The sequence below is a fragment of the Muntiacus reevesi genome, unplaced genomic scaffold, assembly GCF_963930625.1.
Source record: "Muntiacus reevesi unplaced genomic scaffold, mMunRee1.1 SCAFFOLD_59, whole genome shotgun sequence".
Classification (NCBI taxonomy): domain Eukaryota; kingdom Metazoa; phylum Chordata; class Mammalia; order Artiodactyla; family Cervidae; genus Muntiacus; species Muntiacus reevesi.
In genome coordinates this window covers 148,506-153,447 of record NW_027077848.1, presented here as the reverse complement: position 1 = coordinate 153,447, position 4,942 = coordinate 148,506, and the positions used below count along the sequence as shown (strand labels likewise).

Below are 4,942 nucleotides of genomic sequence, written 5' to 3'. Positions count from 1 at the left end.
TACAGCCTTGACATATTCCTTTCCCTGTTTGGAGCCAGTCTGTTGTTCCAGGTCCAGTTCTGTTTCTTCCTGACCTGCATACAGGTTTCTCAAGAGGCAGGTCAGGTGGTCTGGAATTCCCATCTCTTTCAGAATTTTCCCCAGTTCATTGTGACACCTGCAGTCAAAGGCTTTGGCACAGTCAATAAAGCAGAAATAGATGTTTCTCTGGTACTCTCTTGCTTTTTCCTTGATGCAGTGGATGTTGGCAGTTTGATCTCTGGTTCCTCTGCCTTTTCGAAATCCACCTTGAACATCTGGAAGCTCACAGCCCATGTTTTGTTGAAGCCTGGCTTGGAGAATTTTGAGCATTACTTTACTAGTGTGTGAGATGAGTGCAACTGTGCAGCATTTTGAACATTCTTTGTCATTGCTTTCCTTTGGGACTGGAATGAAAACTGACCTAACAACCTAGATGTTTTCAATTGCATATGCTAAAAGAACCAGCTTTGCAGTTTCCAAGGGGGAGGGGGGGGAGTTTAATTTTAACCAATTTTCTCTGAAGTCCAAGGAATAGCATGGCCATCCTGCATCAAAAAGTCATCTTTCCTTTATGTAGTCATAGTTTCATGCCTAAATTATAGACCAAATAGTGCTCAAATTGACTCTGATATCAGGGGCAGATCAGCTGATGAAAAGCTTGGATTGTCCCTCTGGAGGAAAGTGAGACCTTGGTCCCATCAGAAGAATACAAGGGTTTAAGAGAATTTGTAGGAGTGGGGAAAGCTTGGTCCATCCTACATGTACCATAATCTTAAACAATGGTTATTTACTTTACCGAAGTATAAAAAAAAAAAGGATTATGAACACAAAAATAAATCACTGAAAGGTTAAGAAATCAATAATCTGTGATTGAAAGCTGCATTCTAAGAAAACTGTGCTCTCTTTACCTAGAGAGTATACTAATTTCCAATCTGGTACCAGCTTACCAGATAACAAACAAACAAAAAATTGTTTATGGGTAAGATTAGAAAAGCTTCCGTATATCTTGAAGTAGCAGTATTTTTGCAAAGGCATCAGTGTGAAACCACAGAAGGCACGTTTAAAATCTGATTAAATTGAAATTGACAAAGTAAATCTGGTCATTGCTGTGATTTGAAACACTTTAATATGATAACTCGAATTATAACTGATGGCATTTTATCAGAACATATCAGATTTTCATGAATGTCACATAATTTCTAGGATATCTCTATTAGTATCATCAACCATACAATATAACTTGAGAAGATTCAATCACTCCTTCTGACAACACTTCCCATGTAGTTTAACATGCCAAATGAACTCAGGTTGTTTAATATCTTGCTTTGGGAAGTCTCACGGGCCCTCTGAAGCATCCCAAAGTTAGCTAGAAGTCAATTATTTAGGAAGGTTTGTTCATAAATATCAAAAGGGTTTATAACAGTCAGGTAGGCTGTGAAATAATACTTTTCCACTTAGCCAAAGTTACCAAAAGATTTCAAAGGTAAACCTAGGACGGATCATTTAAGAGGTAAAGAAACTTAAAATCCACTAGCAAAGGCAGTTCAGCGTCTCAAGAAACCTTGTACTAGGAACAAAACTCTTTTCTGGGGGTCCACTTTCCATAAAACCTCCTTATCGCCTTCTGTACCCATTCCTTTGCTTCCCCCATCCTGAAACTGCCACCTGCAAGTCTAAACTACTACTTTTTCCTTCATAAAATGTAATTTTATTCCTCATACCTTCCTTAATAACAAGTCATACATTTTTCCTTAAGCAACCGAGAACTGACTTTTATATTGGCATTTTACAGATTGGTGAACATACGTATAAGTGATACTATCTAAAAAAAAAAAAAAATTGCTTTCTTACACTGAACATCTCAGCATGGCACCAGACACTATTCATGGATAGTCAAAATCTCTTTAGTTTCTATGTAAGAGGAAGGTCCTGTCAAGTAGTGAATGTTTCAGAACCTTAATTTATGAAATGATCTAGCTATTCAATACACTGTCATCACTTCGTTTAGCACAACCATAGAAATTCAGGTAACCAAAATCTGGAGAAACTATTGTAAGTTCAGTTCAGTTCAGTTGTGTCTGACTCTTTGCGACCCCGTGGCTGCCAGGCTTCCCTGTCCATCACCAAATCCCGGGGCTTGCTCAGCCTCATGTCCATCGAGTCAGTGATGCCATCCAACCATCTTATCCTCTGTTGTCCCCTTCTCCTCAGCCTTCAATCGAGACTACTATAGACAGATATTTTAAAGTATAATTATTTTTAATAGTTTATCTAAAAGCTCATATCACATTTACATTTTTAAGGAGTTTTTTTGGTTTGTTTTTAGAGGTACTTTCTTTGTTGACAAGTTTGTAAGAGATATAACAATATAGCAATATTCAAATTATAATAAATCTAGGCACTATGAAAAGTTTATGTTTAATGTTAATGACTCTTAGACATGTCTATATTAGAGCAGTGAAAAAAATAAAATACAAGATATTTAATATTGACTCTTTCCCAATTCACATGAATCCAAAATTCATTTAGGTCAATTTTTTTTCTTGTATTGAGAGCTATTTGAGTTGTGAGGGCTTCCTTTTCTTTAGATCATTTAAATAAGAACTCACTTACAACTTCAGCAATATAATCAAAAAACAGAAGACTCACACTGAGACATACAGAAATCCACACAGAGATCTTCTACTTTTACCCCTAAGATTTAAAATATCTCTTTGACTTCCCTTTTTTTTTGGGGGGGGGGGTGTTGAAGTTCTCATTTGCCCAAGGCTGAGGTCTCAGGCAAAGTGGGCATTGTTTTCTAGGGAAATGGTTAACTTCAAGCTTTGCCCTGGGCAGGCCTTTTTAACAAGCTATGTTTTTAATTGCATGTGCAAAAGAACCAGCTTTACAGTTTCCAAGAAAATTTTTTTTATTTTAACCAATTTCCTCTGATTCTATAGAATATCATGGCCATCCTAGGTCAGGTCATCTTTCCTTTCTGTAGTCATAGTTTTATCCCTGAATTATAGACAGATCAGCTGACAAGTTTTCCATTGTTGAACCTGCGGAAGGATCATTACTATGGTCGGTTCCAAGAGCGGCGCGGAGGTCTCGCCTAGCCGTGCCCGGCTCCTGAGCCTCTCCTCCACCCCGGCAGCGCCGGATGGAAAGGTAAGGGAGTTAAAGAGGTATGGAAGGCGGCGCGCCCAGGGCGGGCGGTCGGGTCTGGTGGCATTTCCGGTGGTAGGGGAAGAGGGGCCCGCGGGAGAGGGTGGGGGGCGGCGTGCAGAGTGCGGGTCGGGTGGGAAAGGCAGCTCTCCTCCGCCTTCCCGCTCGCCCCTCCATCCTCGGCCGGGCGCCCCGCCACCCTTGCCCTGCGCCCGGTGGCGGCGTCTCTGGTGTCCCTCTTCCGCCCAACCTCCCCGCCAATTTCCCTTGAGGCTGGATCCGAGGTTTGGGGTAGGGGTGGAGGTGCTCAGTGCGCCCCCACCCCACCGAAGGCGCCTTCACCCGCGGCGACGGCCATGGCTGCCATTCCCCCAGCCGCAGACCACACGGCGCAGATCCTCCGGTCGCGTCTTGTGGGCTGTGCGGCGTGACAGATGGCGGCTACCCATTGCTGGGCCGCTTGCCTGCCTGACGCGTCCCGCCGCTGGCCCTGGACCTGTTTGCCTCAGCCAGTCGTCGTCCGCTTTTCTGGGCCTGCTGCGCTGTCGCCAGACGCCTCCTCACGCCCTTCGAGCCTCCGGGCTTGCTCGCAGCCACCCCTCCCCACGCCTTGCGCAGCTGTCTTGTCTCTCACCCTCTCACCTCTGTCATGTCCCTGCCTGCTTGGCGCCATGCTTCCCGTCTTCTCTGCCCTTGGTGGTGGAGGGAGGAGGGTGCCTGGGACACGGGTGCGGGTAGGGGGCCCCGGTGGTTGAGGGGAGAGGACAGATTCCCGGGGGGCGGCCGTACCTGTGTACGAGGTGGTGGGGGAGGGCTCTGCCCATTTCGGGGGGGATGTGGGGTTGGTCGTTTGGCGTCGACGGGGACCTCCGGGCGGCGGTCGACTGGCGCACTGGGGGCCCCCATGTGTCACGGGCCTGGCAGGGTCGAGGCCCGCGGGTGGGGATTTGGCGGTGGTGGTCGAAATCGGGGCAGTGTCCCACAGGGCAAGCCTTGCACCTCGCCCGCCTCCCCCTTTCCGGGTACCTAGTGTGGGGCTTCCCTGGTGGCTCAGATGGTAAAGCGTCTGCCTGCAGTGCGGGAGACCCAGGTTCGATCCCTGGGTTGGGAAGATCCCCTGGAGAAGGAAATGGCAACTCAGTCCAGTACCCTTGCCTAGAAAATTGCATGGACGGAGGAACCTGGTAGGTTCATGGGTCACTCAGTCGGACACGACTGAGCGACTTCACTTCACAGCTGATAAAAAGCTTGGGTTGTCTCTTAGGGTGGATTTGCTCCTGGATGGATTTCACCTGGCGGCAGTAGGGAGCCCCGCAGACCTCTCCTGGAAGTGGGCGTATGGCCGAAGCACACCTGGCCCATGTCGGGGGTGGAGCGTGCCTCCTCTGAGCTCCTAGGCAGTGGGTCCCAGGTCTCAGGGGTCTCCATTGCAACTGGGAATGCACATTTCGTGGGCTCCTGGATCCCCATCGATCAGCATCCAGTGAGGAGAGCGGCAGGGTACGGACCACAGGTAAGGGAACTGGGACTCGGTGGCGTAGGGTGGAGCAGGGAACCACGTGTTCCGCCCTCTCTGTTGGCATAGTTTCGATGCCCCCAACCTGGAGGTCACAGAAAGACCTCGCCATTGGGGTCAAGGCCTTTACCACTTTACCCCTTCATATAAAACTCGGACTCTTGTGATTTTCCCAAGCAGCCTCGTGCCTGCAGTGAGGTCCCCAGGAAGTCCAAGGGATTTATCCTTCCTGGTGATTTCTTTCACCTGCTGGGC

General features: G+C 47.4%; 1 non-coding gene across 1 annotated transcript; it reads left to right on the top strand.

The window, feature by feature from the left end:
- The first annotated feature begins 4,210 nt into the window (after positions 1-4,210).
- On the top strand, positions 4,211-4,282 carry TRNAC-GCA (transfer RNA cysteine (anticodon GCA)). Its single transcript has one exon. It is a non-coding gene; the product is annotated as a tRNA-Cys (tRNA).
- Positions 4,283-4,942: the final 660 nt, after the last annotated feature.